Raw genomic sequence first — 15,365 nt, 5'->3', positions numbered from 1 at the left:
TTGAACCCCAATTTCCCTAGAAAGGTGGGGTGTACAAAACCAAAAATGAGGGTGCAAAAAAATGTTTGGCTAGTTCCCCCTCCACTAAAATTTTATTACTATGGCTATTGCACTGCCCTGTTACACATTACAGACCACTTCTTTCACTTGAACCCCAATTTCTCTGGAATTGTGAATTGTAGGAAACTGAAAATGTGTGGGGATTGTCTGTGGCTAACACACCTTAAAATTTAATCACTATGGCATACTTAAAACATAAAAAACTCTGCCCATCAAAACGAAATTGGGGTTCTGGTACTGTAGGGTACTTGGGCGATCTAAAGGTTTGATCACAGTGAGTTGTTAGGCTGCAGAATAAGACAAGCAGCGTTTATACACACACAGCTATCACACTGCACTGCTGATGATGTCATTGTATGTGCACACTCAGGTGAATACATTTCACAGTTTTTCATTTTTTTAAATAAATTTAGACAGTGATAAGAGGGGGACACTGGCTGTCCAGCCCCCTTCTGCTATCACATGCACGATGCTCTTAAAGCATCGCCACATTTTGGTATTATATAAAGAGTGACTTTCCCCTTTTATATAATGGAAAAAAGTGTTGTTTTTCTTTTCCATTTTTGGAGGAGGACCCCTCCCTTTCCGTCATTACTGCCATGGGGGTAAAGACTGAAGGGTAAATCTTCAGCCTTCTGGGATATTTGTGTCACATATCCCAGGTGGCTGTGGGCTGTTCTTTCTGCATATGCCCAACATGTAGCATCAGGGAATTTTTATAATGTAAAAAAAAAAGCTTATTCTCATGCATGCGCAGTATGCGTGGTAAATGGCCCATTTTTTGTACTGCTAATGTGAACTAAACCACAAAATAGTATTACACTACTACAAGGGATTACACTCTTAAAACTTTGAGCACTAAGAAGTTGGAAAAAAAATACAGTGCACTGAACAGTTTGGACAAAATACAAAAAAATGTAAAAACTGCAGGCATTAGAAAGTTGTACCAAAGTATAAGGGCTAGGTAGAACACTGACACAATAAACGGTTACTGGATACCTATGGCATAAACTGGGAGCACTAAAATTGCTGTGTCTTGCTATGCCCACTTTTTTACCACCCCGCTACAGCTTCCCACCACCCTGCTGAAAAAAATCTCTGGGGAGAACATTATTTGTTGGAAATATTTCAGGGCGTGATCTGTTTTTAAAAATGCTAGTTAGTATTTAAAATAACACTGGGAAATAATTTTAAACAAACTTTTGGTTGCCTTAAATTTTTTAGCTTATTTACACTAAAGTTAGTTTTCGTCTATCACGTCAGGTTTTTTTCTCCACAGTTTATATTATTGCGGTTACTGCTAAGTAGTAAATAAGCAAAATGTATTTTTCTACTTACACAGGTATTTCCTTTTTTTTCAGATCATGTCTGGCTCTGCTATTTCTCGTCGTAAATACCTAAACAACCCTGATTCAATTTGTTTATATCTGTGGCAGTTTCACCATTCCCAGTTAAATGGCAAACCTCAGCACATTTGTAGAGCAAGCCTATTTGGCATATTTCAAAGTTAAACTTGGTGATCAAGATAAGTCTTGGGCTCTTCATAAGGTGTGCAAACAATGTGTTGAGGGTTTACTGAGAAAGGGAACACGTCATAAGATGTCATTTGGTATACCTATGGTTTGGCCAGAGCCAGGAGATCATTTGAGTCACTGTTACTTTTGCATAGTTAAAACTTCAGGATATAACAAGAAAAATAAATTTAACATAGAGTGTCCTAGTCTACTATTGGCTATACGCCAAGTGGCTCATTCAGGTAAAATCCCAGTGCTGGTTTTCGTTACACTACCCTGTCTTGAAGAACAAATGATTATGGTGATTTCTTTGTATGAACAAAAGAAATTTAAATAACAGTACATTCAAGTTATTATTTCATTATTTTTTCACTGTATGTAAAATTTGGATGTTTTTTGACAAAAAAGGAGGGTACCCTGTATCAAAAACACTGGATGTGATAGCAAAAAACGGGTAATTTGTGGATTCACCACCCAAAACTTAGTAAAAAAACAAGTGTAAGATTAAACTTAAAATATGCATTCCCCAGTGTTATGTGTCTAGAAAGACATGCTAAATTGTGAAATCTGATGTTGGCTAGATACCACCCACCTCCTGCTGTGGGAAGGTATAGTTTATGGATGGAAATACGTGGCTGAGCTCCTTTCCACAAGAACCTAATAAATATCTTCTTTAATGTATTTACATCCATATGTCTTAGTAATAATGGGATAATCTGGAGTGGGTACAACAGTTTAGAAAAAGACATAATTTTGACAAAATATCATCTGCCTATTAGTGACAGAGGTAAATGTTACCACATTTTAAGTTCTTTAGGTATTTTATGTGTAAGTGGTGGATAATTCAGAGAATAAATAGTTGATGGCATTACACCAATTTTGATTCCCAAATATGTAGGGTGCTTTTTTTTCTACTGCAAAAGGAGTATCAGTTAACCATGGTCTATGATTGATCTTTGTTAGTGGTATTATCTCACTTATTAAAATTTATACTTAATACTGTACCATATTTTAGAAATAATTAATCTAACATAAGCAGGATCTGTGGCCAGTCTTGATGCAAATACTAATATATCATCTGCAAAAAAGTCAGAGCGTACCTCTTGATCATTAAATTTGATACCTTGTCACCCTTGCAAAATTTCAATAGCTCGTACCAAGGGCTCAAAGCTATATTGAATAGAAGCGATAGTAGTCATCCCTGTCTTGTTCCTCTCTAACGGTTTTGACCTTGATAGAAGACCCGGTATACTTATTCGTGCCATTGGGGCTTTGTAAATTTCCAGCAGAAGTTGGTAAAAGGGTTCCCCCTCAGTCCAATATGACTGAGAACCTGAAATTGCAAAACAACACTATAAAAAAAGGCCCTCTCGGCGTCAATGCCCATCGTCACCACATCCTCCCTGGAATTTACTTTAGCTTATTCCAATACAGCTAGAACTTTCCTAATATTAGTGACAGCTGATCTGCCTTTAACAAAACCCACTTGTCGCAGTAAAATTATTTTCGTGTCCCCCAGCCTGTCTGCCATTATTATTTTATATTATTATTTTATTTTATATTATTATTATTGCCCTATCTTTTTAGGCAATACTTTAATGTAAGATTCTGTACCAGTGGGGAAAATAGTGTACCCTTTGCCACATCTCAGTGTACAGATTCACTGGAGTAGGGGAGAAATCTTTTAGGATCTTGTAAAATTCAGTGGTGTACCCGCCTGAGCCTGGTGCTTTTTCTGTCGCCATGTGGACTATAGTGGCTGTATTTTCCCCAATGGTGATAGGTGAATTTAAATAGTCCAATTGAAACTGTTTTCAGTCTCAGAAAATAATACTGTTTTCACCAAGAAATTCACTACCAACTTGCTCTTTGGACTACCTGCATATAATATCTGGTAGTATAAGGCAAATACTTCCCCCATATGTTTAGGATGGGAAGTGAGAGTACCCTCTTGTAAATTGTGATGATATATTTTTATAAGGTGATAATGGTTCAACCAAATTCGCCATCATCTTCCCTGATTTATTGCCAAATTTATGGTATTTTAGGTCAATAAATTTATACTTGTATTGCTCATGTTTTGCAAACCAATGGTCAAAGTGGCGTTTAGCCGTATGCCATGTAGCACTAATATTAACAGTTGGATCAGAATTAAGGTTTTGTTCAGCTGTACCCAATTCATTTAATTCTTTCGAGTACTGGATAAAATTTTTGCATTTCCGATTTACAGCAAAATCTTTTATCTTATTTCTCAGAAATGCTTTACCTTCTTCTAAATAGAGAATTAGGTCAACAGAATGCAGTGCATTAGTGGTGGTGAATTCTAGCCACGCCACCTTAATGGTGGCTTAAAATTCTGTGTCTTGGTACAGATTGGGAAAGCGCCAAAGAAAAGCATCACCTCGGAAATGTGTCTCGAATATTTAGTGATATAGGTGTATGATACCACCATAGGGTGTATTTCTGGTGAATCCACATGAGATAGTAAAGCTTCCAAGCAGAAGAGATAATCCAATCTCACCTGTGAAGCATGGACACTAGAATAAAATGTACTGTTTTTCCAGTGGCTACCTCTGTCACCACACCATGTAATTGCATAGTGTGATCATTTAAATGTGTGTGGAAATGTGGCTCTCAAAATTTTTAGTTCTAAATTTTCCTGAGCTATCTTCCCCTGTGCATATGACCATTTGAAAATCTCCTCCCACAATTTTGTAGAGGCTTGGATTCCTAGCGATTCTTTTAGTAATTGCCTGAGAAAAAGGAAGAGTAGGGGAGGTTGACGCATAAATATTGTTCAAATATAAAGTTTTATCATAAAGTTCAAGTTCTAAACTATTATTAATAAATTCTAAAAGAATTATCCCTTCCGGATTATGTATGGAGGAGCAAACCTGTCCTGGAAAACATTGATGCAATAAGTACTCCTGCTTTATGTCCCACAGCTGGTGATCCAAAAACTTTACCCACCCAAAGTTTTCGCATATGATGGAAGTCAGCACTCTCTAAATGGTGTTTCTTGGAGCATTGGCACCTCCACATTGAGCCTTTTCAATCGACACACAATCTGCATCTGCTTTTTAGGGGATCTTAGGGGATCTTTTTTAGGGGATCTTAGCCCCATCAGGTTTCAAGACACTATCCGCATAAGCGGGTAATAAAAAAGATATGGGGAAATTTTATTTTCTTTCTGAGACATGAAAGCAGTCTTGGGACCTGAAGAGGGCCGAAACACACAACATTAGTATAGCAGTAGTTGATCTTAATATCAATTCAGCACAATATTCACACATAGTGAGTACATGTGTAATGAAATTTCAAGTATCCAGTGGGTTTCAAAAAGGTCAAGTGGGTACCCTCCCAGCAGAATAGGAGGGGATCCATTCGAACAACTATTCCAGGCATTATTCGATTATATATACAAACAAAACCGAAGAAGAAAAAATAAATACAATACAGGCTGCTGAAAACAAAGGGATATGAACAATATGTTCACTTAGGCATGGACCTTCCTTTTTTCTCCAGGTAGAAAAGTTTCTGTGGTCAGAAAAATAAACACTTGGTGTACCAGGCTCACACCTGGATAGTATCATAGAATTATAACTATGGTTTTGTATCAGTACCTTGTATTATTAAAGCTATGTAAACACGTGCAATTATTGTCATTAGAAAACTGACAGATCAACGATTATGCACAATTATTTTGAACGATCATATTGTGCACAATTCTGTACATGCTGTAACGATATGATCGTTAAAATTTAATCCACCAATAATGTACACACGCTAGATACGATCATTTGAACGATGTAGGAAGTGACATGTAAAGGAAAAAGTGTACTGCAGAACCATCCACAATCACTGAACAACTGTACATACAATAGATTGTGAACAATTGTCACCCAGTCAGATCCCCTGGGACGGTCATCCAGCGACAATCCTCGTTCATCGGCGTCGTTGTGCACTTTTTTTTGTTGACGTTTATTGGACAAACTGTCGTTAGTCATTCGTTTCCAACGATAATTATAGCCAGGTTGTAAAAAAAAAAAAAGTGGGCGGGGCAAGACAACAATATTAGTGTTCATAGTTTGTGCCACAGGTATCCAGTAACCAGTATTATTGTGTCAGTGCTCTACCTACCCCCTATACTTTGTTCCAACTTTGTCTGGCTTGTTGGAAATGTACAATTTTCCCTCTTTTATATTATGCCGAAACTGCTCAGTGCTGTGTATTTTTAATACAACTGCCTAGTGTTCCATGGTTATCATAGTGTAATCCTTTGTAGTCGTGTAATATTGTGATCAATGTGGTGTAAAAAAAAAATGCCATTTACCCCTCCTGAGTGACTACATGGCAACTGCTAGACACCTGGGATTGGTACCAGGCGGTAAGTGCTGAGCTTTTTCAGGCCTAGCAGTTTTTCCTGGGGAGAAGAAAGTGAAGAGATAACACAGCAAATGCAACCTTACTGCCAGTGTAAATTCAGCCTAACTTCGGATATCGCCTACTAGCGCTAAATCTAGATAACACAAAACTTTAGCGGGGGGAAAAAAATCACTTGATCTGTCTACGCACAGTTCCATGAGCATGCATGAGATTGACCACTTTTTTTTACATAATAGGAAAGTCCTTGAGGAGACATTCCTGATGTTGGGCATGCGCAAAAGAAGCAGCTGCAAATTTATCCTGCAGTCTTACCACCATGGTAGTAAGGACAGAAGGGAAATGAGCCTCCCCAAAAAATAAAAAAATAAAAATCACATTTTTCTACTGTATGAAAGGAGAAAGTCACCCTTTATATCATTTTAAAATGTGATGTTGCTTTAAGAGCATCATGTATGTGATAGCAGATGGGGGCAGGACAACCAATGTCAACCCCCCATCACTGCCCATATTCTATAGGCAAAAATAAACTGCCTGTGAAGTTTCAATTTCAAGTCTGCATGTCATATTCTGCAGCCTAACAACTCACGGTGTTCAATCTTTCAGGTCTCCTAACTTGTTGGTTGTAATGACTTTTTAGGGTATACAGGGTACTCTTATACCTACTAATACCCAAAATATCAAGATATGAGGATCACAAGTTTAAAAACATGTGGACATTGAACATTTGGTTTGCTGTTTTATAAGAAAGTACACCTAGGAGCCCAAAATAGAAAATGCAAATGAAGGACCCCCAGGGGCCACTTACATAGCAAGGAGCATTGGGGGGAGGCCCCTAAACTTTTTCAGATCTTTATCTGTAATAGTATGCTACTCTTTAGACTTCTGTTCTTTGAACTCTGGAATGGGGAGGTGTAGGAAACTGAAAATGTTGGTACAAGTGGCGGACACATGTATAACCCCCCTAAAATGTAATTACCATGGCATCATTAGAAGATAAAAAAAACTCTGCCCATTAAACTGTCCGCTTCTCTACCTTGAACCCTAATTTTTTAGAACAGAGAGGTGCAGATAAAATTATAGTTGCAGGTGGGGGCACTTATGGCTAACACTTTTATCACCATGACATCATTACAACATATACTCTGCCCATCAAAACACGCTGCCCTGTTGCACATGACTGTACCCTACCAGTACTTAAACCCCAATTTAGTTTTGATGAGCACAGATTTTTTATGATGCTATAGTGATGAAATTTTAGGGGGTGATAGGCACAGATGTTCCCCACACATTTTCATTTTTCTACACTTCCCCCATTCGAGAGATTTTGGGGTTCAAGTGTTAGCAGTGGGCAGTAATGTGTAACAGGGCAGTGCGTGTGATGGTTTTTCATGTTCTAATAATATCAAAGTAATGACATTTTAGTTGTGGTTGGGGATTAGTCAAAGGTGTACCCCCACTGCACCCACATTTTCAGTTTTGGACACCCCACTATTTTAGGGAAATTGGGATTCAAAGAACAGAAGCAGACAGGGTAACATAGTATGACAGTTATAGATATGTGACAGGTAGATTTCAATTTAGGCCCCATCCTAATGCTCCTTTTTGTGAAAGTGGACGCTAATTTTTATTTTCCAAAAAGACTCCTAGGCGCACTTGCTTTTGAAACAGGAACCCCAATGTTTTATTTTCATTTTTTTCTATTGAAGTTTTTACAATTCTGATTCCTATATCTTGAAATTTTTAAAAGCTTGGATGCTGATTGTGGTTACTACTATGAGTGCTCCCTCATAGCACTTATGGTAGTAAGTCATACAGTTTAGGAGATATGGACGTTTGTACACAAAGAGCTGTAAAGCTACGTACACACTTCCAATTATTATCGTTGGAAAACGAACGACGAACGATCCTGCACGATATCTACGAACGATCGTATAGCACCGATCCTGCACATAGAGATAACGACACGATCGTTCGTAGATATTGTGCACACAATAGATACGATCGTTTGAGCGATAGAGGAACTATGTGCACGACAGGAAAGTGAACGAACGTTCGTTCATTACGCATGCTCAGCCCATGGACGATCAACGAACGACCGTACACACGAACGATGTTCAACGATCGTCGTCCAATCCGATCCGCCGGTCCGGTCGTTCGTTTCCAACGACTTTCCTCGTTCGTCGGCGTCGTTGGTTACTTTTTTACGAACGATTTTTTGCCCAATCGATCGTTCGTCGTTCGTTTTGAACGATAAAAATTGGAAGTGTGTACGCACCTTAAGACTTCAGAACCACATGCAGTCTCACACATAGCTAATTTGCTGCCGATGACTTCATTACACACGGATACATTGTTACATGATGTTTTTTTTTCCAATACAAGACTCAGAACAGCTAGAGAAGGGGGAGGGACAGCCTGAGTCCCGATCTCATTGTAGCTGTGTGGCTCTTGCAAGCAGCAGGAATCCTCTGAATGGATGACAGCTGAGAACGAAGCCTCTCTGTTTTCCATTCAGAGGATTACAGATGCTGATAAGAGCCTGGCAGAGTGGGCAGGGCAGCCAGGCAGCCCACCCACCAAAAAGGGGCTAGGGAGAACTATGGTATAGTATTAGCACATAAGTCCACAAGTTGTGAGGGCTTCACTGCTTCAGGTATTCCTGTCATTCGGAGATCATTTCTGTGTCCCCTATATTCTAGGTCAATAAACTTGTCTGCCATTGTAGAAGATTTAGTCTCCAGGGTAGATATTTGTACTTTGGTGGCAAACATATCATCTTCCAGGTCAGAAATCCTGGCTTCCGTATTGGTGATTTTAGGGTCTTGGGCCTGGAATTCCTGGTTGTAATACTTCAGGAGTAGGATTGTAAGAAGGGATTCTCTCATGGCTGGCGGCCATGTTTGCGAGCTCCGCAGTTTCCTGCTCTCTCCGGTGAGTGAAAAATGTGGAGTGCAGGGTTTGAGATTGATGTAAAAAACATCCATGGCCCTGGCAGTCTGCCAGAAACTTAGGAGAAGTTACAGCAGGGAATACCAGGTACCGCCAGGTGAGTATTTACCTCAGCAGATGCTGGAGCCTCCGTGAATCGCCAGAACCAGAATACAGTGGTTTTGAATATAGGGCTGTTGATGTTCTGCAGACCTAAAATAGCAAATATGTCTCAAACTGAGTTTGCTTGACAATGCCAAAGAAATACAGTTGGGTCAATAAATATTTGGTCAAAGACAACTTTTTTCTAATTTCGGTTCTGTACATTACCACAATTAATTTTATATATCAATCTTTTAATAAATGTGAACAATAAAAACTTTTACATATTACACAATCTAAAACAAGTACATAGTAGTCCGACAAACATATCTTCTTAAGGTTTTTCCATTTATTTTACAAATGTGTCTAAAAAATCATTAATGAAGCCATTTAATGGGGAAAAAAAGAAAAACATAATCAAGTGTAAGGTCAGTGCCAATTATTTTAATCATTTAGGAGGAGACACCATTATATATATATTTTTCCCCATATATACGGTATATATTCCCCCCCCACAAAATACTATTATTTTCTATTACCCTATCCTTATCCTATTTTTAGTATAGTCAATATTGTGATTCTCAAAGTATTTTTGAGTGTATTGGTCATTTTATCAAAGTCTAATCTAGCCTTTCTATTCTTTTTGAGTGGCTTGCACCTTGCAGTGCACCCTCTGCATTTACGTTCATGCAGTCTTCTCTTTATGGTAGACTTGGATATTGATAAGCTTACCTCCTGGAGAGTGTTGTACACTTGGTTGGCAGTTGTGGGGATAGCGGGCATCCCTGCTGTGTTCCCTTCTTAATGTTAATGTTAGAGGTGAAACCTCCCAATGATATTTTTGCTGTTGGCTTATCATATAGTGCACTCTGTACATTTACAAAAAAATTCCTAAAACCCATTATGGATAAAACCCTGAACATGTATGACCAAGAAATACTGTCAAATGCTTTATGAAGATCTACAGCCAGTAACACAGTAGGTTAGGTTGAAAAAAGACATAAGTCCATCAAGTTCAACCACTAGGGAAATAAACACTTCCCAGATATAAAACCCTTTAAGACATAGTAGGTGCAGAGGAAGGCAAAAAAAAACCCTCGTACAATTTGCTTTAACGGGGGAAAAAATTCCTTCCTGATTCCGTGAGGCAATCGGATGTTCCCTGGATCACCGGTCACTGTTATTTTTACTTTAAATCCTTAATACCAAGTTATATTCTCTGCTTCTAGAAAAGCATCCAGCTTTTTCTTAAAGCTATCTATAGTAGTTGCTAAAACTACTTCCTAAGGGAGCCGATTCCACATTTTCACAGACCTTACAGTGAAGAACCCTTCCTTATTCAGAGCTTAAACTTCTTTTCCTCCAGATGCAGAGAGTGCCTTCTTGTTCTTTGTAATGATCTCAAAGTGAATAATGGGGAAGAGAGTTCTCTATATGGACCGTTTAAATATTTATAGAGGATGATCATATCCCCCCTAAAACGTCTCTTCTCATCGGAGTTCAGCTAATCTCTCCTCATAGCTGAGCTCCTCCATTCCTTTTAATAATTTAGTTTCCCTTCTCTGCTCTCTCTCCAATTCAACAATGTCTTTTTTGTAAACTCGTGCCCAAAACTGGACTGCAAATTCCAGATGTGGTCTGACCAATGCTTTGTACAGGGGCAGGATTATGTCTCCATCTCTGCAGTCTATTCCTCGCTTCTCTCCTATTCTCTCCGTCCCAATTTGTCTGTAGTAATGTTATTAAGTCCATAGTACACCTTGTTTGGTCAGAGGCCTCTACAAAATTAAGGTTTCATAGTAAATGTAGGAGCATCCATCTGGGCCAGGGGAACTGTTAGTTTTCAGTAATTTCAAAGCTTTGCGAGTTTCCTTCTCCATTAAAATTTTATCCAATAATTCTACATGTTTAGATTGAAGTTTTGGTAGATTGATTGTTTCAAAGAAGGCTTCCAAATCTGCTTGTGGTATATTCTGCTGTTTGTCATAAAGAGATGAGTTAGAACTCCTTAAATATCAGAAAGTTTTTTTTCTGGATTCTGAGTAAGTTTACCATCTCTTGATTTTATTTTAGGGAGGGAAAAATTTTTGGGTCTGGGTTTTAGCATATTGGTTAATAATTTTCCTGGCTTGTCACCCGAAGTATATAGTTTATGCGTGGCCCATTTCAGTGATTTCTCTGCTCTCTTAGTCAATAACATGTTTAGCTCTGTGTGTAGTAGTAATTCAATTTGATTACCATATACCGAAGCAGGGTTTAGTTTGTTTCTTTTGTAATAAATGAAACGCTTTAATTTTTGTCTCTATAACATTATCTTGATCTTTCTTTGGTTGTTATCTCAACAAAGTTCCCCCCCTTATGTATTTCTTATGATTATTAGCTGGGGAAGTATCCCCCTGGAAGGTTAAAAATAAAATATTCAGTAATGAATCTTTCTATCTTCGTTTGTATTACTGGATTTAATAGTGGATTCTCATTTAGGCTCCAACGAAATCCCGCCTGAACACCTCATAATCCCTTTATTTCATAATCACCGGGTCATGATCTGGCCAGGGTACTGAGAGAATTTGCCTATGCCCTTTTGATTGGAGAATTAAGTCCTTGGACTTTGTGAGTCAAAACTGCTATAAATTGTGATACTTTCTTAGTTATCCTAAAGGTTCCACCATCTGTAGAGCATTTCAAGAAAGATAATGATCATTGGCTTATTTTTGTTTAAATCTCTAAAAAGAGGGAAGAGACACATAAGAGAGGGAACACTAGGACACAACACACTCACATACAACTACATATAATGACAAAAGAAAAGCTTTTTCTTCTATTTCCATATTTTTTGAGATCTTAGGTTTACCCCTCCCCCCAGCCCTCCTTTACATCTGAGAGTGTGGTCCCCACCCAAGTACTCTGATCTATAGGGACCTATCCTTGTCCCATCTTCTTAGGGGGCGTCCAGTGAGGGTCCCACTATAAGTTACTCTCTACCTGTAACACTCAACCTACAATGAGGTCATGTATTACCCCCTTAGCTCTTCCGACCTTCTTTGATTGTAAACGTTTTCAATAATTACCTTAATTTAATTTGGCAGACCTAATAATATTACACATCTGCTATATCATTTAGGCTAGACATTTATACACAGTGTCTTTCTCATTTACACATTACATAGGTTATTATTTAAACCTTTTCATCTCTAAAATTCCAGTAAATTAAATAGGTTCACCTTAAATTTTAACAATAAATCATTATCTTTCAGCAGGTGTAAGTCCTTTCTTAAAGCTTTGACCAGCCTTTTGCCCCAATGGGTAACGAAATTTGATCTGTTTTCTGATTTGATTGAGCAGGTATAAGGCATGGTAATTCAAGCTTTTGTAATAGCTATTCCCCTTCATCAAATGTAAAAGAAAATGTCTTTCCTTGATATTGAAAAACAAGGTGAAAGGGATAGGCGCAGCAATACTTTATCTTTTGAACAGTAAGAATTTGAAGTAAAGGTTTCAAGTATTTTCTGCGTTGAATGGTGATAAGTAAATCTGAACAGGAACTCCTTCCATGACCGCTGAATCTTGCCCTTTCAAAGCTTTCATTACCATTTCTTTTGTATAGTAGTAGTGTAGCTTTATTATTATGTCTCCAGGAGGGCCCTTCATTTTAGGTTTTTTTTAATGCTCTGTGTACTCTATTTCAAGGTAGGGTTCTTGAATCTCAGGCAATTTTTCCTTTATAAATTGCTTGACCACAGATGCTATATCTTTAAATTTTTCCGGTAAGCCTCTAATGCATCAGTTTACTTGCCTGGAGTTGTTTTCTAAATCATTGTTTTTATATTGTAGCTCCTCTATCTTTGCTTCCAGTATAGAAATCTGCCTTACATTTTGGGAAACGTTAAAAGTAGCATTATCAAGGTTTTGCTCCATAGCTTCTATTCTGCTTCCAATCCCCTGCAAATCATTTCTAAATTCAGTAGTAATGGCTAAGGATGTTTTTGCCAGTTCAGTATGTAAAATGATTGCCAGGTGTGCATACAGTCTTGATTCACTTTCAGAGAATGGGGTCAAAGCTTTAGTGGAAGCAATCTCCTGGGGTCTTAAATTGTGTCCTTCCTCTGTTGACAAGTAAGCAGTAGAAGGCATAGACTCTCCTTTGTTAAAAGGAGGGGGGACAGGGCTATGTAAAAGTGATTGACCCCGAGGGATATCCTCCCTTTGTGACAACCCTAAAGAGTCTGAGCCTTCCAGTGATGTCTCCAGGGACATAGGAGGAGATGTTCCTTTTCTTTCCCCAGTTTCCATGCCCCTTTTCCTACCTTGATTAGCCTTCTGAGAACCTGGTAGTTCTGTTAGTGTGCTGTGTGCGCCAGGGACCGGCGTTCCGCCGTCTTAGCTTGTTCCTGTGACATCCGTGATCGGGGAGCCCGGTCTTTCGTTTTCCCCGCGGTTTTTCCTGCCATCATGCGGGAAAGCGCCATGCTAGTGTTGCTGCTGACTGTTTTTCTCCCCACTCAGTCAGTCATGCTGGCTGTTAGGTCTGCGCATGCAGGAGCAGGATATGGAGCCTTGGGGGAGCAGAACCGTCTAGCAGCTTACTGCCATAGACGCTGGCGCATGGGCCTCTCACCACACTTAATTTTAAATGAAACAACTCAGATGCAGTTGAACTGCAGACTTCTCCTTTAATTCAGTAGGTTGAACAAAAAGATTTCAGGAATTAAAGCCTTTTTTTTTTTTTTACACAATCACTTCATTGCAGGTGCTCAAAAGTAATTGAACAATTGACTCAAAGGCTGCTGTGGGCAATTCCTTCATTATGTCTTTATTAATTAAGCAGATAAAAGGCCTGCAGTTGATTTGAGGGGTGGGGCGGGGCTTGTATGTGGAACATTTTGCTGTGAACAGACAATATGCGGTCAAAGGAGCTCTCCATGCAGAAAATGCTACAATATTAGGAGTGGCAAAATCCACAGTTTGGTACATCATGGGAAAGAAAGCACTGGTGAACTCAGCACCACCAAAAGACTTGGATGTCCACGGAAGAGAACACTGGTGGATGATCACAGAATCATTTCCATGGTGAAGAGAAACCCCTTCACAACAGCCAACCAAGCCATGCATGGCTGCCAGTGGCACTGGGACACTAGTGTTTATCTGTTTATCATCGATGATGTGACACAGGACAGAAGCAGCCGAATGACTTCTGAGGTGTTCAGAGACATACTGGTCGCTCAAATCCAGCTAAATGCGGTCAAATTGATTGGGAGGCGTTTATTAATACAGATGGACAATGACCCAAAACATACAGCCAAAGCCACACAGGAGTTTATTGAAGCAAAGAAGGGGAATATTCCTGAATAGCCAAGTCAGTCATCTGATCTGAACCCAGTTGAGCATGCATTTCGCTTGTTGAAGACTAAACTTCCGGGTTTCCAACCAAGTATTAGAAATGAACATTTTATTTTCAGCTTTTTAATTTGTCCAATTACTTTTGAGCCCCTGAAATGAAGTGATTGTATTAAATAAAGGCTTTAGTTCCTCACATTTTTATGTAATCCTTTTGTTCAACCCACTGAATTAAAGCTGAAAGTCTGCTGTTCAACTGCATTTGAGTTGTTTCATTTAAAATTAATTGTGGTAATGTACAGAACCAAAATTAGAAAAAAAAGTTGTAAATATTTATGGACTGAACTGTAAAATGTTTTATTTTAGGTGACCCTTGACAGGGGCACACAATGTTGGTATGGTTAGAAATGTCCTTTTTTGTATGATGTCTTGTTGTCAAAATGTTTATTTGATAATATGTACCTATGCTATTTTTATGATTCAAGGATGTTGTTAAAAGTTATGTTTTGTGTGTCTTTTATATGTGAAAAATTCTAAAAAAAAAAAAACATTGAAACACAAAATATTCATAGGATGTATTTTACGTGCACCAGGCAAAAAATGTTTTTATGGTGGAGGTGCTCAGGGACTCGAGTTCGATTACTTAATATTTTCTGGACATGTCTTATAAAGTTAATAAAGTTTGTGCATGTTTGATCACCTTATACACTTCCCCCCCTTTTGAGTAATGAGAGAACTTTCAGCTGGTGTCAGCTGTAAGTCTTACTTGTATACCCATAAAAAAATCAACAAGCAATGGGATTTTAAAGGCAGCAGAAATGAAATTAAAACATATCTGAAAAATGTACACATTTTATTCAAAAACAACATAATAAAACAATGATATTTATTAAATTCCATATTTAAAAATCGCAATAAAACTCTTACCATTTCTGGCAAAATCATTTGATTGGTACATTTAGAAGTGCAAAAGGAAGCAAAATTGAAAAAATCATTGTTGTTGGTTACACTTCACAATTTCTACTTTGACAGGCCTTTCAC

General features: G+C 38.3%; 1 protein-coding gene across 1 annotated transcript in view; it reads left to right on the top strand.

Moving 5' to 3' along the window:
- The window catches only part of NUP133 (nucleoporin 133), a gene marked incomplete in the record, with an annotated part of 161,866 nt that overhangs the window by 117,006 nt on the left and 29,495 nt on the right, over nucleotides 1-15,365 (top strand).

The sequence above is a fragment of the Pyxicephalus adspersus genome, chromosome 4 (genome assembly GCF_032062135.1).
Source record: "Pyxicephalus adspersus chromosome 4, UCB_Pads_2.0, whole genome shotgun sequence".
NCBI classification, from domain to species: domain Eukaryota; kingdom Metazoa; phylum Chordata; class Amphibia; order Anura; family Pyxicephalidae; genus Pyxicephalus; species Pyxicephalus adspersus.
Note: the sequence above shows the minus strand (reverse complement) of the source record. Positions and strands in the feature narration are given on the sequence as shown.